Genomic DNA, 27,189 nt, shown 5'->3' on the forward strand with positions numbered 1-27,189 from the left:
CAACATTCCATTTGTTACCTTAAGGCTGTTTCTCCTTCCACAGCTATTACATTTTCTGAGATTGTACCTAGGCTTCGCTGGCTAGAATCAACTTAATTAAAGCCATTAGATAAAGTATGTAAAATAATTAACAGGGTAATAGAAAAATTTATTACACCTGACATTGGTCTTTCCTTTCTCCATTGTGACTTAGAGAGCGATACCCATGGTCTTTACAAAGATGTGATGGGATACACCTTTCAGATATAGGTTTGGAAATACTTAATTTGTATTTTCAGACCTGTATTGAATTTTCCACTTGCTGGAGTTGATGTCAGGTGGGAAATTGTTTCTCCCCACCTGTCTTTTGGGGACAGCTATACAGTGTGTTAACATTTCGACAGTTGCAACTGGAGTCTCAGTGGCGGAGCTGCTATTAGGTTTTCTGAATGGTGTAAGTTTAATTAAGTAAAGATATATGTTGTTTTTTAAACCAATAATAAAGGCTGCAGCCAGTTATTATCCAGTCGTTGAGTGGTGTGATTTTGTATAATTAAGGAATCAGTACTGCCTGCAGTCCCATATAAATAAAAGGGGGTGAGCCTGTTTTAAGGCCCCCCTTTTCCTCATAGGACTGCAGCAGTATGAGTTTCAAGGCTCCCCTTCATATTAAATGAATGGGGGAGCTGTGACAGGCCAAATAAGGTCATGTGTTAGAGAACCTTCTAGAAGATTCTGGGGTGTCAGCCAGGATTGGACAATTAAGGTCAGGTGACCCCCAGAATATTCCAGAAGGTCTTGGGGTCCCTTTTTAAGGGAGCATGCCAACAGCATCAGCGCCAGTCATTTGAGAAACAACCACCAGTGTAGCTCCCTTCCCTCCCTCACTTGTTGTTGTGGCCTGATTATGTGGTATGGTGACCTTTGCTCATAAAGGAGGACAGTTATACAGTGTGTAAACATTTCAACATAGTTGCAACTCAAGTCTTAGTGACTGAGCTGCTATTAGGTTTTTTGAATGGTATGAAGTTTAATTAAGTAAAGATATATATTGTTTTTTTAAACCAATAATAAAGGCCATGGCCTATTATTATCCAATCGTTGAGTGGTGTGTTTTATGTATAATTAAAGTGAAAGGAATCAGTACTGCCTACAGTCCCATAGCCTGGTACTGCAGACACAGGGGATCAACATTCTCATAATTGTCAGTTTCAGTACAGACTTCAGCAGCTGATTCCTATTAATTAGAGTGGAGTTAGGTGGAACAGGTACATGTTTACATTCTTTACAGGTACAGCTTTAAAACAAAAAATGTTTAGTCACATTAGGTTTAGTCAAGCAATGGATGCTAGCTTTTGGTATCAGATGCTGGAGCAGGGGCGGACTGACAACTCATGGGGCCCCCGGGCAATAGGGGATCATGGGGCCCCTGTGTCCTTGCCCAAACTCAAAAAATCCTATGAAAAAGGTACCAGGGGCATCTCATGGGGCCCCCTACTGACCCCGGGCCCTCGGGCAGTGCCCGAGTTTTCCAAATGGTCAGTCCGCCCCTGTGCTGGAGTATCCTGTGTACACTCATTCAATTCTAATACTGGATTTGCACATCCACAAACACAGAAAAGGGAGGAATGTTTGGGATCCATGCAGCTTTAATAATGCAAAATGGTACACAAACAGTTAGAGACAAAATAGAGTGACATAAAATACATGAGCACAAAACATAGATTATGCTGGTGCATATTGCATTTTTTTTCTTTTTTTGTCTCATGCCCAGCAGGTTGTACAGCAGGTTGGATTAAAAAACTGAACGGATCTCATGCCTCCTGCATTTTTTTCTTTTCTTGCTACCTAATGGCAGACTTTGATGTATGATTAAATAAATGTTCTGCTATGTCAGCTACTGGAATATACAATTTAATGTTTAACATGCATGTGCAGTTGACAAGTAACATCACCTAGAGCTTTAAATTGGCATAAATTTAAAACAGAAAATGTTGGCTGAAAAGTTGACAGTTCAAATAAGTTTTGCCATTTTTTGCTCATTATTGTGTTAGCACTATATCTTTTTTGCTTGCATAAGTTCAGAGTCGAAGAAGCAGTCAATACTAATAACAAACACCAGTCAATATTGGTGAACAGTTGCATAGAAGCTTTGCCAGACTAACTAGTGTGTCAAATGTATTTCTATTCTAAGATGTGTGAAAGAAAAACAAGATAAATTTATAGTTTACGCTTCTCGTCATTTTCAACCATGGCTTACTAGAGCAAAACTTTTTTCCAAATATTTGATTTATTTTATTTATAAAACAAAGTATTTCAGATAGTCCTTAGCAATTTATTTGCTAGTGATCTGCAAAGACCAGAATATAAACTCTCTGTACCACTTAATGGTAATTATTGCATGTGAATAATATATCTAGAGCCCATTAACACCTTTCCAGTACATTGCATTCATTTACATTTTTTTACTCTCTAACACAGGCAATACAGTTCTGATGCACAAGTGCCTTGCACCATAACATAGTGTAACACATCTGTGTGTTGTGGTGCTCTTCACTGGAAAAATTGCTGCATTTACAATTTTTGATCCTTTTTTACATGTAGGCAGTCTGCTGTATTTGAGTCTTGCCCTATGCGATTTATCAGCAAATGTCTGGCATCATCAGGGGTCACATGATCAGGTGCACCTCCACTTATATATACTACCAGCTCATGCCATATTTCACTAATCTCAATAAATCATAATCAAATACATCCCTTTAATTCAATTAACAAACTCAATTTGAAAATATTCAATAGCAATAGAATTATTTGTATTAGTCATTGTTTTTATTCAAAAACATTAATTCCCAATTTAAAATATTAACAAGGTGATGCAATATTTCCTATATTCTTAAAAGAGATATCTAGTGGTCAAACAATAGTTCCACGTGCTCAGAGGGGAAGGGAGGCAAGCCTATTAACTTTTCGTGGCATTGATAAAGTTGATCGACACTAGAGAGACATAAATATGAAACAAGCTATATCCATGAATGAAAAAAATGGATTTTTGAGCTAAAAACCATAAGTTCTGCTGGCCTTAATGAGGATATTGATTCAAATTGTATAATTTGTATACTTTTGTACTATAATATAACTTTGGAAAGATCATTTTTATTATTCTTTGAAGGAGATTTATTTAAATTTGTTTTTATTTTTATCTATATTATATTTTTCTATTTTGTGGGGGCATGTACGATATGTATTTTTTATATCTCACATCTTGCACTGAATTCGTCCCATCTGAGTAATATTATGAGAATTATTGGCAATACCCTTTTTTAACCACAAGATGTCTCCCTTCCCTTCTAAGCATGTGAAACTATTGTTTGACCACTAGATGACCACTAGAAACTATTATTTGACCACTAGATGTCTCTTTTAAGAAGATTCTAATTAGGGATGGTCTGGATGTTCATGTGTTCAGTGAACACACGAACAGTAAGGGCGTTTGCTGGGCTATTCACCTGCCGATGCTGAGCTCCCCACAATGCACTGTGCTCTCAGTGCATTGTGAGCCATGACTGGTTGAAGCAACCCACCTGACCACAGATAAGGTGCAATGCTTTGGTCAGTCACAGCACAATGCACTGTGAGACCAATAAGTGTCCAAAGTCACGGGGACTTTGGACAATCATGGCTCACAGCTAAGTCCACGCCCCACACTATATAAGGCTGTTTACAGTGCAGCCTTATGCAGTGTGTAGTTGGACACTGCTAAAGACACGCCACCACCGACTTGCCAAAATAAAAAAAAAAACAGATGCCTGTGATCACCCACTGAGCACTCGCCACAATCTGACATTTGTGAGTCAGACATGAACAATTGGGTGGAGCTAGTGAAGTCACCGCTAGCTCCGTCCAATTGCTTATGTCTGACTGGCAACTGTCAGAACTGTCATCAACAATTGGAGCTTGGGGTGATGGTTTTCATCTGGTCGGTGACTGTGAGAAAGACAGACAACAGTATTCTATATATGAAATCAGCATTACTGACAATGATGTACTACAGCAATAATTGAAAACTTAAACCATAGCAGATTGACTGTGTTCCCTGCATGTATTTCAAGGTTCTGACAACTTTAAACTTTGCAAGTAAATATGACTACTGTAGGTACCCGTCAATGTTTTTCATTTGTTCTCTAAATGGACAGAAAATATGAATAAATGCATACTAAATGAAATAGTAAGAACATGCAGACATGCTGTTATTACATGTATTAACCACACCCACATGCCAAATTAAATTAGTTTTTTAATTTAGTTTTTCTGTATATATATCTTTTTATTATTTATGTTTACATTAGTGGTGTCATTCGTGATGTGTTTATTGTAAGTGATGTGAACAAATAACTGAAATATTGTTTGTATTACTTGAACATTTTTATATCCTGTTTTGTTTTACAAGAAAACTTGTATAAATCAGGTTTTGAGTCATAACATGGACATTTGCCATCTCTGGATCATCATACCATGTCTTTATTGATTTATGAACCACTGAAGGTTTAAATATTGTGGCTTATTACTCCTATTTGACACCAGGTGGTTGTGTGCAGTTAAGCAGCTTTAAAATGGCTAATTGAATCTTTATATAAGTGAAACAGATGCTGGAATAGAGAGACATTTCATTTTTTGCTGATGTTTTATTGCAAGTAAGCTTTATGTGACCAAATCAGAAGCAAAATATATGGAGCCAAATTCCTACAATGTTTTCATGCTGATTTATAACATGAGTATCTTCATCATTGCCTTTTATGATAAATGCTGACATTTGGGGTACATATACAGTAAATTTTGTAGTTTCTATGTGGCAATGTTATGACAGCACAATGATTGCTGATATATATATATATATCATATGCTGTGTGTGTGTGTATATATATATATATATTTTTTTTTTAATACATAAAATTATGTTGATGCAAATATTTCTGTGATTGACATTTTGTTGTCAGCAAAAAGAATAGACAGGTCTTTTTTCAAATGGGGGTTTCTAGCTTTCCGTGGACCAGTGTTTTTCAACCTTTCTGTAATAATTGTGCACAACCCCAGGGCACACCAGTCTGAAGTTCTTGTTCACACAAGGAGGTGCATCCGAGCCAGAGCGCTTTTTCGTGTGTTCTCTTTTTTATTAGGCTGCTCTATGCTCATGAAACAAGAAAAAAAGGTGCTGACATGGTTTTTAAATTGAGCCCCACCAAGATATATGGTATTGCAGTACCATGCATTTAAGTAGGCGGAAACAAACATGCAAGTGCCATTAAGAATAAATAGGCTGTGCATTTTTGAGTGATGCGGGAAAATGCACAACTTCACACAATTTACCAAACTGCACCTGGTGCGAAAAAGTCCTAAAATGTAGTTTGTAAGGCAGAGTTAAGTGTTTAGTAGGTTGTAAATCCCTCATCCCCCCTGCTAGCACAACGCCACCCCAAAAAGAAATCCCTTGTCTAGTAAAAATCCCCCCTTAGTGCAAATCCCCCTCCAGACACAAATCTCCTAATACAAATTCCCCCTCCTAGCATAAGTCCAGATCCCCCTGCTAGCCTCAAACCCCCCTTCATAAATCCAATCTTCTAGCAAAACCCCTCCCCTTAACCCATATTACAGCAAGAGGACACAAAGCCCTGTACAGCCATAACATGAAGGAGTTGTGTTAAGTTCTGTGTAAAGAGAAATGGGAGAGCACATCCTATTCCTCCTCCAGGATCTCTCCTCCCCTACGCTGTTATCTGTACGTTTACCTGCAAAACTGAAAGCTGGGTGGGCCACTCGACCTGCCCTTAGCAACTGATGATGTCATTGGTTGGTAGGACATGGGTCGGCAGCTTACACAGCTTTTACTTTTGCTGGCAATAGTATAGATAACATCATTGAGGAGGAAAGAGCTCGGAGGAGGAATGGGATGTGTTCTCCTCTCTGTACACAATAATACTTTCATGGTTGGACTGTACAGGGCTTTATTTTGCCATGGAACCCCTGGGGACTTTTTGCGGCATCCTAGTTGAAAAACCCTGCACTGGACTACTTGGAGAGGAGAAGAATGAAAAATATATCTGTTGTTCGACATAACTAGTTTTTGTATACCCTATAATATCAGGACAGTGTAATCCCTACTTAACTACGAACATTACCAGCTTAAAAGATCAAAAAGTCTTATAAAATTTTTTTATACCCAATGACATAAAGTTGAATTTTAGTCACAAAATTAAGATCTGCTAGATGACTTCAGGCTGGCCCTTTTTGAAGGTATAGCAGGTATAAAACATTAAAAATAAGCACTTTTACTGTTTAAAATCCAATAATACATGGTCTCGCCCTGCTTTGCACATGCACAACTGTTCTCTATTTTTCCGAACTGTACTGAAAATGTAGAGGCCGAACTGCTGACAGCCTAAAGATATTTTTTTTTTAGTAAATTCCAAGGTTGCCATATCACGTCAAGTCCTGCTCTGTGAAAGGCACAGTACCAGTCTTTAGTGTATAGTAATAGCCTTTTTCCAAGGCTGTTAGCATAGAATGGAACTTAAAGTAATACTAAACCCACAATATTAAAACCAGTCTGTATATGCAGCAAAGCATACTTGTTATACTCACTGCGGAACCTAAGAGGTTAATCCTCTGCATTGTGTAAAAACGCTGTTTGATCTTGACATCTCTGATCCTCCCCTTCTTTTAGTGTCCCCCTCTTATCCCCTGATAAGACATTTCGTGTGAAGTCACTCTGCCCATTCACAGTTTGGTGTGTATTGCTAGAGAGGTTTTTTATTTCTTGGGAGAGTGCATGTGATCAGCACAGGGCCAATCAGCACTGTCCAGGCAGAGGTCAGGGGTTCTGCTTCCTCCCAGAGCAAAATGAAAACTCCTCCTACAAGCTTTGACATGTGCTCAGCTGGACACTGATAGAAGTCCCAAGACTGATCTAACTGCTGTTGAGAAAAGGTATTTAGCAGTTTTTATTTATGAAAATAATTGAACTCCCATGTTCTGTGGGAGACCAAATATAGTGAATGCAGGGTCCTGGATTTAATTGAATGCAGGTATTAAAAGGCAAATGAAAAAAACAGAAAATTAGTATTGTGTTTGCCTAGCAAATCATTGTCAAAGGCACCCCAAAAGCAAGCAGATGCTAATTTTTTTGTGCAAAAAATAGGCACAAACATAGCAAAAGGCATGGTTAAATAATGCATGAAGGTCAAAAGGTTCAGGAGGCACTTTGCCTCATTTTCTGTGTATAGGGCCTCCCTTTGAAATGAATAGGCCACCCTACGCATGTATCTTCATAGTATGAGCGAGGAATCAAGACATAAGCTATAATGGGTGGAGATGAATGCCTAGAGACATATAAGGATTAGGGTGAGCAACTTGTATGCACTCCATTTCTAGGCATAGTGAATATTTAAACCTGAACTCTGGGAAAAAAAGAAAAATTTTATTTAAATATGTTCCTTAAAGCAGACCTTGCAGCTAAAATGTAAGATTTTTTTTAATTGGTCCATGCTCCACCTTATCAAAAAATCAGTATAAACATAAAAACAAAACAGAGATTATAACAGATAGTGTCATCGTCCTCCTTCAGGTGAGATCTGGGGGAACTTTTCCACAAAGTGCAGGAGTTGTTTTATCCTGGATTACTGTAAAGACTTGGAAGAAATACCAATTCACACAACTTTCAGCCAAGAGTTAAACATTTTTCTAATTGCATTTGCATAGAAAATGTGTGAATCCTGACCAAAAGTTGTGTGAATCTGGTGTGAAAACATTTTTTAAATAGACCCCCAAAATTCAGGTAAAATATACATCACTCTTGTGTTCAGAAAATATCCTGTAGTGTACATTTCAGCTATAACTGAAGAATAAAAAGCTAAATAAAATAAAAGTGTCTATTACCATTGTGAGAATTGTTACCTTTTATGACAGTTCCTATTGTTTTAAGAGCAAAAGGTCTATTATGTGCAAAGAAAAGAAAAAGTATTTTATAGAAAAGTTATTTTGGACATTTTTATTGTTCCCCAATAATTGGAAATTTTTAAATGTCTTCCCTTGCCAATATAAAAAAACTTTCACATTTCCTTAAAATGCATTTTGTATTGGCTTCCTCCTGAGATAATTGATAGTTTAATCATTAGAACTGCAGAAAAGAAAATATTATTTATGTATGCAAATAGCTCTTTAAATGTTCGTTTGAGTCTAGTTTTATTTACAGCAGCAGTGGGCTGCTTAGACATTATGGTTAATCAATACAAATCTCATCAATATTCTACTGGAGTGCAAACATGAATATATATTCCTAACATATGCTTTATGTGTCAAATGAGCTTTATTCAAAGTTCACACTGCCTGTGCTTCTAAAGAAAAAGTTCTGTAAGCTTTGGAGCCTTGACCATTTCAATAAAAAAATGATATTAGTGACACCTTATTGAGTGCCAAATCAGCTGGCACATTTTCTAGGTTCTTTATATATTTACATTCCTAGCACGTGTACAGTACCTGTAGTTTCTCCAATTAGATAACCAAACAATGCTATTTTTGAAGATACAGTTAAAGCTAAAATGATCTAACAGAAGTTAGAAGAGTCTGAGAAGGATTAAAAGAAGTTTAGGCTCTATTAATTCAAGTATAGAAGTGAAAACAGGAGAGAAGGATAGCAGAACAGCAGTGTAATTACCAGCAGAAAAAGGGATATGCTTCATATTTATAGCTTAAGTCTAAAGGTACTAAACCCTTTGATTTTTCCGCTCTATGTCTCATCTGTCTTGTAATCTGTGACCTTCAGGTTGACACCTCTGCTATAGTCATGCCTTAAAAAGGGCTACAAAATGTGCAAACACTTCACATGACATTTGACAAAAGAATTAACAGAAAAAAACTGAAATAGAGAAGCATGACTGAGATATGGTAATGTAAATATGTTCAGCAAAGTTAAAAAAATTATTTTTTTCTTATATAAACATGTTCTAAAACAACTGGACTTTGTGTAGAAGTGTTCAAGCTATAGAATGCCACACAAACAAATTTAAAAAAATGCTCTCCCTGCAAGATAAGAGCAGAATGCGCTAGTATGCATTGCATATTAACATATTATGAAAGACTTGCCTGAAAACGAATCCCTCTAGCGGAGTGCTATCATGGCTCCCTGAGGTTCCCATCTTCACCTGGTCTTCCTGCCGAGTTCGCGAGCTGTGGCCATCTGATTGGCTGAGCTGCATTGTTGTCACTCCTGCACATGCACGGAGGGAGTTTTGGCAACGGCATGGCTCTCTCAATGAATGTCACGCCGTCCATTGAAAGGGCAGTGTGCATGCGCCGGTGACATTGCTGGTGCTTCTACAGTGAATAGCTACTTAGTTAGGTAAGGCTTACTTAGGCTTCGCTTCTCGGCCTTTTGGCTAAGATTAAGTGTAGTATCTGTTCTTATCAGTGTCCAGTGGGGGTGCTCCCAGCCATTCTAGCTTTGCGGGGATGGCTGTTGTATAGTACCCTTACTGGTATGATGGGGGTCTGGAAGGCTAGTACCGGGGGGACAGAAAGCGTGGTGCCCACGAGTAGAAGCTGGGGCCCGTGAGTAATTCCCCCGAGAAGACCTGAAGGACCCAGTGCCTCCTGATTTGGACGGATCTACCTTGTCTGGCCAGGGGCTGAGTAAACTCAGTGCCCCCTGAGTAGACTCCCTCAGGGGTGCCACTAGTAACACCTGGGTGTGGGACCCCACAGTATGAAGATGGCACAAGGTCACTGTTTTTACACTCTTTTTGCACAGTGCCCCTAGGACCAGGCCTTTTGGCTAGGACCAGGGCAATTTTTGCTACAGGCCTCAGGGCCTGGTCTGTGCACAATTTGGCATGGTACCACTTTTTTATTTTCTATTTATTTAATTTATTATCACTCCCACGTTTTGTCACTTTTTCTTGCTTTTGTGTGTGTTTTTCACAGGATGGAGGGTGTGGGTCCTCGGGCCTTCCCTGAAGTCTAGGGGGAGGATGTGTGGCCTTTTGGTTCCTTCCTCCCCTGATCCCTAGGGGGTTTTCTCTTCGGGAGAGCCCCCTGACCAAGTACTGGGTGTCCAGCTTCGGCTGGACACAAGGAACAGTGGTCCACCAGGCCTTTTGGCCAGGAGGACCAAATGGGAACCTTGTCCCTGTCAGGAGCTTCGTGCCCCGGGGGATCAGGGTAGCGGTCCAGCCCCTTTAGGGGTAGGACAAAAGCACACCCCTAAGTGCACTTTTTCGTGTGGTGTTCGCACTTTTTTTGTGATCACTTACGGGTTTTTCGTTCTAGTTTGCACGTTTGCGGACTTAAGAAAAAAAAAAAGGCTTATTTAGGCTACAGTACTTAGGTACTGTAGATATTTACAGTACCCACAGGTAAGCCTTATTAAAGGCATACTTGTAGGTAAAAGTTACCAAAGTGGATTTACTTTCACTTTAAGAAAAAGCTATTTAAAAATGTTTTCCTAAAAATATTGACTTTCTGTTGGTTTTCCATACCATCAGTAATGGTTCTTTTCTTGTAAAACAACATTAACAAAAGCTAAGCAAAATGATGATGGGTGGTCAGGTTGGTATTCAAATGTCACTGGCATTGGAAGAAAACATCTCAAAAAAGTCTGTTGGACAGGCTTAAGTTGAGGTAAACTTATACCATGTTGCAGGGTTATATATTTTAAAGCTTTGTTAGGTTCATTAATCATGGTATGCTGGGCTTAGAGTGGCTGTGATAGCTATATGACAACCAACCATGGGTTGGAAGGGCAGAACTTTGCAGCTTATACTTGTGTACAGTGCAACAGTTACAAAACAAGCTTACCTTAAGGCTTTATACCTGTGCTAGTTAGATTTACTAGGGCAACATTTGCATATACAGCTCTTGCAGAAACCATATAGTTAATACTATGTTATTGAAATGGAATGAATGTAAAGAAACAAAGTCATTGGCAATATCTTTAAGTTATTAACCTTTAAGTTGTCTTGCCAATTTTGTTTGTACAACTAAATTACAGCACCTGTGTCTTTAATGTATTTCCAAGTAAAAAATGTGAGTGATAGTGGGGTTATATGTTCTATGTTCAGTATTCAAAATCAATATTGTGTTTAATTGACCGAGTTAAGCTGAACGTCATACCAAATCAATGTGCATACTAAAAAAGGTTAGACAAAGATAAAACACATTCTAATTATAACACAGGAGTATCCTTTCTCATGGAAAAATACACTATAGAACCAAAATTATTGGGACACCCCTCCAAATCCGTGGATTCCAATCACCTCCATGGCCACAGGTGTAAAAAAACAAGGCATGCAGACTGCTTCTACAAATAATTGTGAAAAAATGGGTCACTCCCAGGAGCTCTCAGGAGCTCAGTGAATTCAAGCGTTGTACTGTGAAATTTCCTTGCTACTAAATACTCCACGGTCAACTGTTAGTTGTATTATAACAAAGTGGAAGCATCTGGGAATAACAGCCACGTAAAATGACAGAGCGGGGTCAGCGCATGCTTAAGCCCACAGTGCACAGAAGTCGCCAACTGTCTGCAGAGTCAATAACTAAAGACCTCCAAACTTCATGTGGCCTTCAGTTTAGCACAACAACAGTGCGTAGAAAGCTTCATGGAATGGGTTTCCATGACCGAGCAGCTGCATCCAAGCCTTACAACACCAAGAGCAATGCAAAGCATCAGATGCAGTAGTGTAAAGCACATCACCACTGGACTCTAGAGCAGTGGAGGCGTATTCTCTGGAGTGATGAATTATGCTTCTCTGTCTGGCAATCTAATGGATGTGTCTGGGTTTGGATGTGCCAGGAGAACGATACTTGCCTGACTGCATTGTGCCAAGTGTAATGTTTGGTGGAGGGGGGGTTATGGTGTGGGTTTTTTCATCGGTTAGGCTGGGCCCCTTAGTTCCAGTGAAGGGAACTCTTAAGACGTCAGCATACCAAGACATTTTGGACAATTTCATGCTCCCAACTTTGTGGGAACAGTTTGGAGATGGCCCCTTCCTGTTCCAACATGACTGTGCATCAGTGCACAAAGCGAGGTCCATAAAGACATGGATGAGCAAGTTTGGGGTGGAAGAACTTGACTGGCCTGCACAGAGTCCTGACCTCAACCTGATAGAACACCTTTGAGATGAAATAGAGCGGAGACTGCGAGCCAGGCCTTCTCATCTGACATGAGTGCCTGACCTCACAAATGCACTTCTGGAAGAATGGTCAAACATTCCCATAGACACACTCCTAAACCTTGTGGACAGCCTTCCCAGAAGAGATGAATCTGTTATATCTGCAAACGGTGAGACAACTCAATATTGAATCCTACGGACTAAGACTGGGATGCCATTAAAGTTCATGTGCATGTAAAGGCAGGCAATCCAAAACTTTTGGCAATATAGTGTGTATTGAACAAAATCTCTGTACACAGGAACATGAAAACGCATGACATACAATATATCCTTAAGATGTATTATTTGTTTCACCCATTACGCTATGTCAGCACCTGTGGTAGTGAGCTCTTATTGATCCTCAACTTGGGGTTCCCCAGGGCGCTGAGTCTAAGCCCCAGCCTGCTTCTTTACCAGAGCCCCTGATGGTGGGGATGGACTTGCAGCAAGCTGGGACCAGGTCACGGCCCCCAGGTACGCCCAGCTGAGGTAGAGGAGACCGTTCACGGGAGCAGAGAATAATGGGTGGAGACTAACGGAATCCAATAGGCAAGCCGAGGTCAGGACAGGTGGAAAACAAGCAAGGTCAGAGAATGAATCCGAGGTCGGTCCACGAGTAATCATTGTAGGATTCAGACAGTAGTAACACACAGGAGCTCCGACAACTAGGAAGTTGCTCAGGCAAAGTGGCCTAGTCTGAGCACATCTTATATAGACAGGCAAACAAGGAGGCGGGCCAGGAAGTGATGGAAGGGAAGGAAATAAAACCCAGAGGGCAGCAGACGATGCCCGTAGATGAGCACAGACAAGCACATGAGAAGGGATCAGGAACAGGACTGCAGCAAGAAGGTAAGAACACAAACGAAACTGCAGGCTAACTTGTGACACACTACACATTTACCGACTTGTGATTGAGATTAAAAGTGATATTAAAGGCAGATTTTTTTTAAATAGTAAGCAAACATGTTATACTTACCTGCTTTGTGCAATGATTTTCCACAGAGCAGACTCAATATTTCTCTTCTCATGTTCCCCACTGTTTCCCCTGGCCCCTCCCTCCTGCTGAGTGATCCAGTGAGGAGAGAGTGTTTAAGTGCTGCTTGCTATGAAGGCACCTGAGCAACCTTGCTCCTGACCTGCTGCCCTGTGTGTTCATTTACACACCGAATGCTGCTCAGCCCTACCCCCCCATCTTTCCTCATTGGATCACTTACTGTGATTGACAGTAGTCAGCGTCAATGGCTTCTGCTGTTGTCTCAGCCATTAAGGAGGAAGCGTCCCTGAAGAACCACTGCTCTCATACACATCGATGGATTGAGATGGGGCTCTGGAATGGGGGGGGGGCTACTACACACAGAAGGTTTTTACCTTCATGCATAAAATGCATGAAGGTAAAAAAACCTTGAGCCTTTACAACTACTTTAACCTGGTCAATAACTTTCTGGAATGCTACAGTAGTTTTTCTGATATAATAACTCTCTTAAACACAAGACAGACCTATAAACATATAGTACATCTACGATTGCAAAGCAGACAACAGAATTGTAAAATAAGCAATAGTGCTGGAAAAAGCTTTTGATTTTCTTTTTTTCTTTTACCACATATAAATACAGAGGCAATTATTTATGAATAGGGTCATACATTTTGTACAAACCTTGTACAAACCTTACATTTACGGTCTTGTCTCTAGTCTTCTAAATAAGAAATACGTTTTATTTAGTAATACAATTGCTCCTTGCCCTTACAACTTTTTGACACTGATATATGTATTTCAAGAGGAATCGTGTGAGTGCTAATGTGGCTGGATGTTGTTTGCAAGCTCTGACTTGAGCATACTCAGTAGCACATACTTGTGGTAAATATACAGTTCACCTTGAACATGCCCTGGGTTCTTCCATAGGTTCATTGCACAAAGTGAACTTACAGGCCACAGTGTATACTGGACAGTGCAGTCAGGGAATTTATAAACAATGTCTAAGACACTATTTAGAATTCTGATGTGCCTCCACATGACATATAGATGCTAGAGGCTACAGATTCATGAACCTGTTGTGGACAAGACAAGTACAGGAATCTAAAGCACAAGGCACACTGAGCTCAAAATGTTCATACGGACACTCTGGTCTCAATGCAACTGTGTTTTCTCCCTGTTGCTGCAGCTGTCACACAGATAATGCAACATAGGGGAGTTACAGTGTTCAGGATAAATGAGTACACCCCAATAGATTTGTCAGTAAACCTTTACTTTCCTTTCAGAATCAATATATTCTATGGAACACTATACTACAAAACACTCCCACGAATGTGGGCCATTGATTGTAAACAAGATTCGATAGAGCATATATAGCTTTAAATAGCTCCTGACATTGTAATTGAAAACACTGGAGAAATTCTTGCATGGTGAATGGATGTGGGCATTTAAAGTGTAGGTATATCTATGAACTATATCCTATCCTTGGCCCATCATAGCTAGAAAAAAGTAACAATACCTACAATTTTGGCACTCTACCTGTCTGTGTACACCAACTTAGAGTTGGTCTTAATTATCTCCAGTTTGGTTATGCACAAACTGGAGGTAAATATTTTTGAAACTGGTGCATTAATAGCACCACTTTGCAAAATAATTATCTGATTCTGTAGCATGTGTCAGTACAGTTACCGAAACCGGAAACAGGTATTTTTTAATCTGGAATAGGCCATAGAAAATGGTAGTACAATGTTGGTAGGGATTTATTAAATTCCCCCAAGTGTGTCAAAATTGTAGGTATCATTTTTTTTTTGTAGCTATGATGGGTCAGGGATAGGAGATAGTTCATAGCTATACTTACACTCTAAATGCCCACATCCATTCACCATGCAATAATTTCTCCAGTGTTTTCAATTACAATGTCAGGATCTATTTAGAGCTATTTAGAGCTGAGTAAAAATGATGGCTCCTCAAAGCTACTATCTACTGTTATGATCATTTTATTCCATTTTGCATGAATTTTATTTGTTTCATTCCTAAGGCTATTCTTGCCTTATTCGTCTTAAAATTTTAGTTAAAGTTTACATAAGGTTAATCAGGGATGTTTGGAGATAGTATATTAAACATTATAATGCAATTTCTTATAATTCCTCTAAAGTAAAGTGTGTTTCCCATGAAAATAATGTAGTCATTAAAAGCAAAGTTATGCAAATTATTCTTCGGTTAATTATATGTATGCTAGGTATAAACTTGTTGCTATGGTTACAGATATTGTATATTATTACACTATCCCTCCACATATAGATGTAAAGTAAAACTGGAGTTGCTAAGGAACGAAGATAAAGTAGTAACATATTTAAGTGGAAAATGTGATAATACAATATCTATCTATCTATCTATCTATCTATCTATCTATCTATCTATCTATCTATCTAATCTATCTAGCATTATGTAATTTAAAACATGTTATTATTAAAATAAAGTGCAGCAAACAAAAATATAAAAATTTTTACAAGTATACCATGTCTACCAAGTTCATAGACATCATACCACTCCATCTCAATAGAGGCGCAACCCCTACTCTGTTTTTATAAAACGTTCTGCAATATGCTACTAGTTATTTTGTTCCAGTGGTTTATCATGCAGACTAGTAACCTGTCCCAATAGGAATGAAACATAATCCCAGTTTCAAAGTACTCTGATCATTAGCAGGTCTTTGAGTATACCACAGTTCCCATAAAGTTTCTTCTATATCACAGTAAGTGCAGAAAAAATAATTCTCCCCTAAAGTTGGTGATACATTGGAGGCACATCCATATGCATTGCTTTCCCTTACATAACATATACTGTACAGTAAGTATACCTTATGGAAATTACTGATGTTTTTTTTTTAACATATTCAAACAGCCAAACATTAGATCTTGATTTAAACAGGGCCTACAGATAAAGGTGAAATACCTGAATACAGGACACATACAATTGACATGGTGCATTCATTTTAATGCTTTAAATGAACAAAATGCAGATCTTTCACATGGAAATGTGGAGATGTGTTCTAAGAAAAAAGCCTTGGTTGTCTAAAAGAACATTAGCGCAAGAATGTATTTTGCCAATGAACATATAGGCAAAAACAGGTCTTCCAGATCAAGGTACTGAAGACTGATCAAGTAAAGACAGAGTTGTTTGGTCACAGTAACAGTATACATGATTGCTGCAAACCAAAGACAGTGTTTTAGGAAGAAAACCTCACAAACAACTGTGATGCATTGTGGTAGAAATGTTATGGTTTGCTGCTTTGAGGCCTAGGCAGCTCACATTCATTGAGTCAACTTCGCTTCCTGTATCATAGCAAAGTGTGCTTGATGAGAACAAGAGGCCATCTGTCCAAATGTTAAAGTTTCACCAGAAATAAGTCTTTCAACACTGATCAATAGCACACTAGCAAACCCTCCATGAAATGGCCCAAAAAGAATAACTAAAGGTTTATGGAAAGCTTTGATTTGATTCCCATTAAAATCTTGTAGGGGGAAAAAATGAATGCAAGGTGCAAGGAACCCCACACACCTCTTTAAGCTTTCCTTAAAAAATTGACTTTTGTTTATTTATTTGTTTATTATTATTTGGTTATTTATTACTGCAAGACTGCCCCTTAAAGTGAGTTTTTGTTTCTGGGTGGCATTTTTAAGGTTTGCTTTTTAATTCTTTAATTATTAACATGCAATACACTTCTCCATCCCATAGCTAGAATATACTGATTAGGCCTATTATCACTTGCTAAAACTGTCCTGCCAGTTTTACACTGCTGTATCCTCTATAGTATTTAAATTCTTCTAGTAAAAACCCTACCTTAGTCCTTTGTAAATTTGGTCCCAAAATTGCTTTTTAATTTTTCCAGCTGCTGGCCAATTATGCTCTGCTGTGATATCTGTGGTTTCATAATTTCTGTAGTAAAACCTCTTCCTGTGTTGCTGGTCTGCAACAAATGTGGGCCTAAAATTTCGATTTAAAATTATCTTGCTGCTGGACAAACTTACACTGCTGCTTCATCTGCAGTCTTTTAATTCTTTTAGTAAAATATCTGCCTGTAATTTTTATCTCAAGTAGATTTTGGTCAATTATTCCTCAATAAAATGTCCTGCTACTGACCAATTTTATCCTGCTGTACTTTCTGTAGTTTGATAGAGAGTTTGATAAAAATCTACCTGGACCTCTCTAGTGATGTAGATTAATAGCAATAAAATGTATTTGGTTTAATCCCAGAGTCAGTTAATGTTTAAAAATCAAAGTGACAAAAATGGGCATGGCTCTATTCCAAGCAGACCCTTATCTACGAGCAGTGTGGGTGGCCAGAAAGGGGAGGACAGCAAGTGTGCAGCCCCTTTTCCTGTATCAGACCAGACCACATGTCTTTCAAAATTAGGGTGGTTACCTCGCAAAGGGGGTGAGAAAGCCTCACCCTTTGGCAATGTACCCTTGTCCCATTGTAAGGGACAAATGCCTCTTCCCCAACTCCAATAACCCAAGAAGGAAGTGGGGGTAATATTGGGAGAGTTATAGGGGAATCTTAAAGTCCCTTTATAATAGGGGGTGACCACATATTGCCCCCTCTCGGAGGGATGAGTAGAGGGATCCATTAGTACCCCTCATCCATTCCAAGACTTAAAAGTAAATAAACACTTACTCATTAAATGTTATTTATTTGCAATAAAACACAAATAAATTGTATTAATGCCCCCAAAGTAAATCTACACCAATAATGGTATCCAGTGTTGAATTCCACATCAGTCACATCCAATATATTATCCCTATTAATCCCTATTAATCAGCCAGGAATTCTGAATGATTGTCCTATGGTAAAATATTATCCCTTTCACTAAAAGTATATGTAAACCCTTACCTTGTATAACCTATTCAGTTTAAAATAGAAATGAAAGGCAAAACATTTGTGTATACATATAAAAACATATTATACATACCTTTTTTTCCATTTTTATAAGTGATCACATACCCTCTCTTCTCAGCTGCATAAGGAGCTCAGGGGGAGGAGAAACAGCAGCACGCTGGTCTCCCCAGTGAATGGCTGTGCAGGAAGGGCATGTCAGCACCAGTCTGATCACTGGAGGAGAGCAGGCTGAGTTCCCAGTACAGCCAGAACACTGACCATGATGTGCTCTTGTGCCTAGTGTGGTCAGTTTTTAATATGAAAGCAGAGGGACTGGCAGGATCACACAAATAAAAATTTATTTTGGTGTTATTTATTCACCAGTGGGTTTTTTATTTTTTGTGCTTAAAGAAAAAAGAAACTCAATGGGTTTGTCTAATTAGTATAATAAAAAACAAATTAATTAACAACCAATAGGTTATCAACAGAATATGCTGGTAGAGAATCTGATGGTGCAGATTGTACTTTTATGGCAAACATTAAACAAAAGGTTTCTTAATACATAATGTATAGTAGCTGAATGAAGGATGAATACACTTTTTTAGACAAAGGGGTTGATTTATCAAAGCCAAACTGGCTGTTCACTTAGCAAGGGAATTATTACTCTGCAGGGGAATTTTTCCTTGCTTAATATATGTGGTGAATGTGAATGTAATGAAAATTCACCCAGCCATGTGCAAGGAAATTAAAAAAAAATGTTTTTTTGCATTTGATGGATGGAATTGCAGAACGTGCAATGTGAGAATTCCCTTGGAAAATGGACAGCCTATTTGCCTTTAGTAAATCAATTCCAAAATGTTTGCAATAGTGTTTTAGTTAGACAGTAGTTCTAATGTATTGAAGTGCCTGCAACAAGACTTTAGTTTTGTGTAATATTAACTAGCCAGATTTAAATCCATTTTCCACAGCAGTTTTGAGATTAAAAAATTCTGCTGTTAGGTTCAACAGATACCCTATCTATCTATCTATCTATCTATCTATCTATCTATCTATCTATCTATCTATCCTTCAGTCAGTGATGTAAGAAATACAAATTTACTGAGGTATATATTACTGGTCTACAATAAAAATAAGAAATATCTGTTACAAAATTATTTTAAACATCAGCAAAAAAATTACATTGTTTTTTACATGTGTGTAACTATGCTCCCTTTAACCGCTTCCGTGCTGCCCTATAGCAGAGATACTGCTACAGGGCAGCACAGGTGCGCAAAATCACGTATATATGTGTGATTTTTCAGTTCCAGGTAGGGGGCGCACGTGTACCTTATCCGTGCCACCATTCGCAGCCTCAGTTGTCAATCAATGGGTCCCTGCCGGTGATTCCCCGCATCCGGAAATCTCCGAGTATTACCAACATGGAGAGATTCTGTATGCAAACAATACAGATCTCTCCCCTGTCAGCTTTTGCACACTGCTTTGTATGGCTCTGCATAGCAGAGCCGTACAAAGCAGTGTGCTTACAGTGTAAAGCACACACAGCCCACATAGTAAAACCCAGTGCCATTAGTACAGTGTCAGTGCTTTTTTTTTAGCACTGATCACTGTATTGGTGTAACTGGGGATGTCAGTGATGCCAAGTCAGTTCCCCCCAGTGTCAGAACGCCCACTGCAGTCCCGCCTATAAGTCGCTGATCATTACTATTATAAAAAAATATATTCCAGTGTATATACCACCATTTGTAAACACTATAACTTTCATGGAAACCAATTAATTTACACATATTAGGGTTTTTTTTAGCAAAGTCATGTAGCAGAATACATTTTGGTTTAAATTTATGAAAAAATTTGATTTTTAAAATTTTTATACTGGACATGTTTAACCTTCCTGGAGGTATTCCTGAGTGTAGCTTGGGGGTAAAGTTTCAGCACCACAAGCGGTAACCCCGAGGTACACTCAGGAATACCTTGCAGCGCTGTCTCTCTTCTTCACTTACCTTGTCCTGCGCTCCCGCGATGTCCCTCCTGCAGTGTCCCCTGCAATGTCCTCCGGCGGATGCCGGCATCTGTCTTCTGAGTTCCGTTCCCTGAGACGTTGCGACGTACGGGGGACGGAACTGGCGGGAAATTTGAAAGTTGTAAAAGTGACATTCACTAAATACACTAAAATCACATAGTAAAACATTACTGTATCAAAGCATTTCACATACATTTTGTCCCTAGTGCTTTGTCCTGTGCCCTGCCTGCATTTTTACTGTTCTTTCTGCCTGGAAACTGAGAAATGTCCATGGCGTCCAAAAAGCATCCCTTTAGGTGAAAAGCGGTTTTAGACCAGCTAGAGAACAGCGATAGTAAATTAGGATCACTTGCAGAATTGAGTGATAATGATTTGTGGGGAAATTCATCATCAGACACTGAAAATGATTTTGCGACTTTGCTCAGTGATGTGCGAACTTGAATCTATATTTCGAATTTCAGTGTTTTTGGTTTGATTATATTATTGAATTAAATTTATTATTATTATATTATTTTTTATGATTATTTATTAAATTATAATTTATGATTTTGTGTTTCACATTTTAACATACCCGGGATGTTTACTAGACTCTTGTTCGGACAGATTTCAGTGAGTTAATCCTAAATATTACAGGCCTACAATAAAAAAAATACATATTTCCATGCAAAAAAACATACCGCTTTGAGAACAGAAATATGGACATAATCAGACTGCTAGGGAGGTTAATAGCAAAATGGTAAAAAATATTGTTTTATTACTCAAAATTGTCGGTCTTTTTTTGTTTATAGCGCAAAAAATAAAAGTGCACAGGTGATCAATTACCACTGAAAGAAGGCTCTCTTTGTGGGAATAAAAGAATGTAATTTTAATTTGGGTGCAACGTTGCATGACCACGCAATTGTCAGTTAGAGTAATGCAGTGCCGTATCACAAAAAATGGCCTGGTTAGGAAGGGGGGTAAATCCTCTGGAGGGCAAGTGGTTATACTTGAGCTCTATTTTAGGTAATAAGGCAAAAAGCTCACCATTATATGAAGGGAGAAGAAACTGCCACTAATATCCAAGAGATTATTTTCTAAAATCCAAGTTAGCCAACCAACCGCCATGTGGTTATTTAATGTGCCCAATAGAATTACTTTTCAATTTCCTTAATATTCGCTTAGTCTAAAATGTCTATTTTTCAGTTCCAGATTAAGTCTTGCTAAATCTCTCTTAATCCTCAGCAGACCTTTGTTTATGAATGTTATTTACCTCTTGAACTGCAGCAATTGAGTTACATAAAACCCAATATCACTTTATTCTTTTACTTTAGCAGAGGTGACATTTTTTACGTAAGGTTAAAATGTTGCGGAACATTGACCTGCTTTTGAACCTGTACTTTTCCCCGTTACATATTCATCACAAAGGTTAGCAGAGTCTGTATTCTTGTGAGGGATGTTAAAATATCTAGTTACACAAGTGTGATGAAAATTAGCTACATGATCTTTTTATGTATTGTGTTCAATCAGGGTATGCATGAACAGACAGCAATATCAAATGGTCTAATTAGCAAACATGGCTTTTTTTTCCTCATTAACAAGTGACCACACTCTGAATTGGTCCAGGCAAACACCAAATGGCTTAGGTTTCAGAGTTCTCAGTAGCTGTAATGCTAAATACATCATCACCCGCCATGGGAAAGGCTGTTTAAGCTTTCCTCTCTGAGCTCTGGTCATCAAATTATTTGTAACATGACAGGCGATGTTGTGTGTCAGCTGGGAGAGGGACGGCTCGCCACAAACTCCAAGCATCTCTCACTTCACCCTCAGGAAATGTGAGTTGGATCATTTTCCCTTCCTGGAAAACATTCAGCAAATAAAAGTCCCATTGATACTTGTCAATACGGAAGTTTGTTTTTAAACTCTAACTGGTTCTTCCATGTCCAGTCACTATTTTGAGAAGTGAAAGGTTTACAGCTCTCTTCTATTCTACTGTTCAATGTTATGACAAGAAAATCAAATACAGAAAGTATCATTTTCTTGTTGTACAACAAATCCAACAAGATGATCTTTCCATAGACTATTTTTAGTTAATGAAGCAATTAAAAATATATTTTAAAAAATAGATTTTGATCTATCTGTTCTCTGTGAGCTATCTGTGTTAATAGTGTGAAAAGGTCAACTTTGTTGTAATGTTTGTGTGTCGATTTTTTTTCTCTTTTTTGGTAGTTTTATTCGGGCAACTGTTAGGGCATGAATATATATATATATATATATATATTTATATATATATACATATATAGATATATATACACAAGTTTTTACCCACTATATAGTATAGAAACTCATGTGTTCGCTTTTGGCTGCTTTTCAAACTCCCAGGGTTGCATTACACACTATTAGCTGCAGTTAACAAAGTCCTAACCCCCAGCCCATTACATTTCGTTATGTTCTACACCTGTTGTGCAGTGTGCACATGATAATTGCTTTATTAGCACCAGAGATAAGTAATTTTGCTGTAACCAGAGATATGTAATCTCTTCTCATGGCCAGATTGATTTGCACAGTATAGAATATATTGCATTCACTACAGAGAGCAATTAGACTTCATGCGAATTTTATAGTAAAGTGTTTGTCAGAGATAAAAATGTGTATAAATTGCTTATTAAATTGCAGAATCTTTTTAAGTAGCCATTTGTTCAAACCATAGTTCCCCTCATAAGGCTACATTTACATTGGTGTTTATCCTTGCTGCAGATCTCAGCGACAAGAGTCGACTGATTCCCGCAGCTGAAATTTACAGCTGAATAGTAATAACAGAGTGCAGCGCTAAAAGATAAGTGCAAAAGGCAAATAGTCCGTAGTTGTTAACTGGATATAAATATATAGTCCCAAGAAATAACTGATGAAGACCAGGAAGCAATGGAAAGAGTGCGCACTCACCGGACGCGCACGGAAAATGCGCGTAAATAAATGTCTCCAGAAATCCTAAAGTAGATGGAGAGGGTGAATTCCAATCTTTGGATCAATCAGCCTGGGAAGATGTATCAGAGATCCGGAGGTCCCCTTAAGGTTGGTATAATTATCAGCCAGATTCCAAGAGCTCCGTCCCTCTGGTGGTAATAGATGAGCACTACAGGAATCCTGCAAATGGATTTAGCTCCCAATGGGAACCAAAAAACAAGTGCCCATAGTGTAGTATTTTAAAAAAGAGATTTATTGAATAAAATGACAAGCAGGGTAGTAAGGCTGTGTACAGTACATATATGAAAGCAGAGTACGCAGCAATGATACTGACCCTGAGTTAAAATGGCCGCGGGGCTGTCTCGTGGCTCCGGGCAAAAGATGACGTCATGCTCTGTCGGTTCCTCCTAAGGCCTTTCGTGCCCAAGCACATCATCAGAGGGGATACCAACCAGAGCATGACAGACGTCCATTTAAGAGCGCTCACTTTATAACATTCTTATCTGAAATTTACAGCTGTTTGTGGATAGCTGTGGCTGCCGAGCCCGCAGCGTGCGCCTCCCCCACCCCATTCTGGAACCATACCAGGTCACATGCTCTCAACATGTTGATGAAGACAAGGACCTCATCCCCACAATGCTTGCCCAGTGGCTGTGTGGGTCTGCATATCAAAATCTAGAAGCTCCTTTTAATAATTAAGGGGCCCCCCAGATACCAGCTCCCCCCAAGAATTGGTAAGAGTTGTAGGTTAGAAGTAAAGACACCCAAGCATTTGACAACTCCTTTATTAAAAACAATAACATCTCCAAAAAAGTCCCTCATTGGAAATGCCAACATCAATCATGATGTCCACTACCATCAACTCACCAAATAAAAAGGAAAACCTGCTACCTGCCTAGAGCTGTCATAATCCTAGATTGTAAGCTCGAAAGAGCAGGGCCCTTGATCCCCTCATGTTTTGCATTGTATTGGTATTGTTCTGTCACATGTTCTGTCCCCCTTTGTAATGTACAGGGCTGAGCGAACTATTGGCGCTTTATAAATACTGTATAATAATAATAACAATAATAATTTAACTGAAGTGGGTAGGATAGTGGTGACATCATTGCCAAATATAGCCATGTTCTTATTTGGCCAATGTTATTGACCAATTATGGCCATGTGGCCATATTTTGGCAAAGGTGTACCCCGCTCCATTCCCTGGCCACGTAAGTGATGGGGCTGGGTGACATCAGTGGCTGGTAAGGATGCAGTGGCTGCTTGTGGAAGCTGTTTTCTTAGCAACCATTGGCAGATGAAAGCTGTCACTTTCATCCACATTGAAGGCCAGAAACGTTTGGTATTCAGATGACCATCTGAAGTTTTTTTTTGGTCCACACTTATATATATATATATATATATATATATATATATATATATATATATATATATATAAATAACTGCAGGAATAGGAAGGAAATTGGTAAAACAGACTAATGCGTAATAATAAAGGAAGGAGGTAGGTAAAGTGATATATCCTTCCAGATCCCATTGTGTATTTTTTGGTAGCTTCATCAAGAGGTTGAGGGATATGTAATTTGCTTATTATTTCTAGCAGTTGCCCAATCAATTACTGTAATCTCATAAATATACCATCTATCTGTGCTATCTTGGGATTTGTAAAAGGCAGTAATTATAATTTATCCTCATGTTAGTAACATTATCTTATCTTTTTGTTTAAAAGGGTAGTCAGCAACAAGTAAATGTGCTGTGATTCTCTTAAATGTAGATAATTGATATTTTAATGTTTAACAAAGCCTTCAATTCATAGTCACTTATTAAAATGAATACCCTAATTTATTATTTTGATATTTTTATATAGTTTGTGAATCTGGCTGTTTGGCCCGACAGGTAATTTATTATTCATTGGATTTGATCATACAATATACATACTTTTGGGGGGAAGCATTTGAATATGGAAAACACCTATATTCTATTGAAAAAATATCATTTAGAACATTGCAAAACATTTATTTGTCACAGAATTAATTTTAATCCCATATACAGACCCACTACTCTCAGAATAGGTGTATACTACTGTTAACTTCTGGAGCCCACCTAAATATTGGTTGGTTGACTTCCCTTTCTTTTCCTCGTATCCCAGAACAGGGGCGGACTGACCATTTGGAAACTCGGGCACTGCCCGAGGGCCCGGGGTCAGTAGGGGGCCCCATGAGATGCCCCTGGTACCTTTTTCATAGGCTTTTTTGAATTTGGGCAATAACACAGGGGCCCCATGACCCCCTATTGCCCGGGGGCCCCATGAGTTGTCAGTCCGTCCCTGTCCCAGAATGTATTTAAAATGGCTCTTTCTCTAGTGAACACACAAGACAGTAACAACAACAAATTAAACACAATAAGCGTTGATAATTATTTTAGACTTAGAAAAGGTTTACAGATTGAAATCAACATAAGTATTTGGCCTTAAAAAAAGCTTTTGCTTATTGTATTATTATTAAATTCAGCACTAAATAATACATACAAAATGTAGTTAAGAAATGTGAAATGAATCATGTGTGTAAACATTTATACATAGAAACAAAAGTGTGTGTATATAAAGCATACTGTATATAGTAATAAAAAGCAAACCCATAATGCACCCCTGGGTGCCAAACAGACTAGGTATACCACTGGCTAAAAGCAAATGTCTATGTCACAACACAACTGAGGATTTCCATAAATTATAGGACTTACCACTGCTTTACTAAACCTTGCTGAACCAGAAAAACATATATAATTTAAATAGCTGTGCATCTGTCCATTACTAACTTCACAAATAATCTTTTATTTTACTGCATATCTACATTAAAAGCTATATGAATTTAAATGTAATGCATTTGGTCTTTGTATAGTTATATAAGTGTTATATAGTTGAAAACAGGCACACATCCATCCAGTTCAGTCTGTGTGTGTGTATTGTGTATAGAGGATGTTTATTCTCTTGCCTATAGCCCTTCCTGAGTAAGACATCTAAAGGTTTCTGAAGTTGTTGACACTCTCAGCTGGTACCATTTCATGGGGGAGGGAGTTCCACATTTTTGCTGCTCTAACAGTAAAGAGCCCTTTCCATAATCTAAGGTTAAACTTCTTTTCTTCTAACCTCAAATTGTGACTGCATATCCTTTTTCAGGGGCCCTAGGGGGTTGTTTTTAGTACGGTTACTGGATTCATCTTTATTATATTTGTACATTGTAATCATATCCTCTCTTTAGCACCTCTGCTCCACAGTAAATAACTGTAAACTATGTAATCAGTGCTCATAGACGAGGTCCTCCATCCCCCTTATTCATTTTGTTATCCTTCACTGAACTCTCTCTAGTTCAACAATGTATATCCTGAGGATTGGTGATTAAAATTGAACTGCATATTTAAGATGAGGTTATACCAGTGTTTTATAAAGGGGGTAGATGTATTTATTTATTTCTTGAATATTTGCTGTTTTTAATCAATAAAATTATTGCTAGGTTTGTTAGCTGTGGTTTGGCAATGTATACTATTGCTAAGTCTGTGATCTACAAGCACCCCCAGATCCTTTTACATCACTGATGCTCCCAGGGGATCTCCTCCAAATATGTATTTCACTTGTATATTTTGCCACCAGAGTGTATGACTTTACATTTTTCAATATTGAGTCTCAATTGTCATGTGACTTCCCAACCCAATATTTTATTAAGGTCATCTTGTAATGATACATTCTCTGTGATAAATGTATTTTCCTTCGTTAATGTGTATCATCAGCCACAACTGAAAATGAGTTCTTAATTCCAATCTCTTTATCATTAATTAACAAATTGAAAACCATTGGCTCCAAGATAGAACCCTGGGGCCATGCACAATTTTAGATCATTTAGAGAATGAGTTATTTATCACTACTCTCTGGACCCATTCATGTAACCAGTTTCATATCCATGTATATACAATTTAATAACTCCGACACACTTTATATTAAAGAGTAAGGCTCTGTTCACACCAATGCTTTTTTTAGTGCTTTTTTGCAGAAACACATTACAGTCCATTTAACATGGTTGCCTATGGAACTTGTTCACATCTATGCATTTTTGAGCTGCTGCATTTTTAGAAAGAGTCAAGGACTTTTTTAAAAAACAAAAAGCAGCATTTATGCTACAATAGATTTTAATGGAGAATCTGCGGAAATGCATGGTAGTGC

The 27,189-nt window shown here is 38.3% G+C and overlaps 1 protein-coding gene and 1 pseudogene across 2 annotated transcripts in view; both read left to right on the forward strand.

Annotated features, from left to right (window-relative positions):
• The window catches only part of COL19A1 (collagen type XIX alpha 1 chain), an 895,475-nt gene that overhangs the window by 142,859 nt on the left and 725,427 nt on the right, over window positions 1–27,189 (forward strand). The gene's annotated exons all lie outside the window — the stretch shown is intronic.
• Window positions 9,388–9,503, forward strand: LOC149459280 (U2 spliceosomal RNA; annotated as a pseudogene).

Source organism: Staurois parvus, unplaced genomic scaffold, assembly GCF_062004578.1.
Source record: "Staurois parvus isolate SC_StPar_1 unplaced genomic scaffold, SC_StPar_1.0 ptg000264l, whole genome shotgun sequence".
Lineage (NCBI taxonomy): Eukaryota > Metazoa > Chordata > Amphibia > Anura > Ranidae > Staurois > Staurois parvus.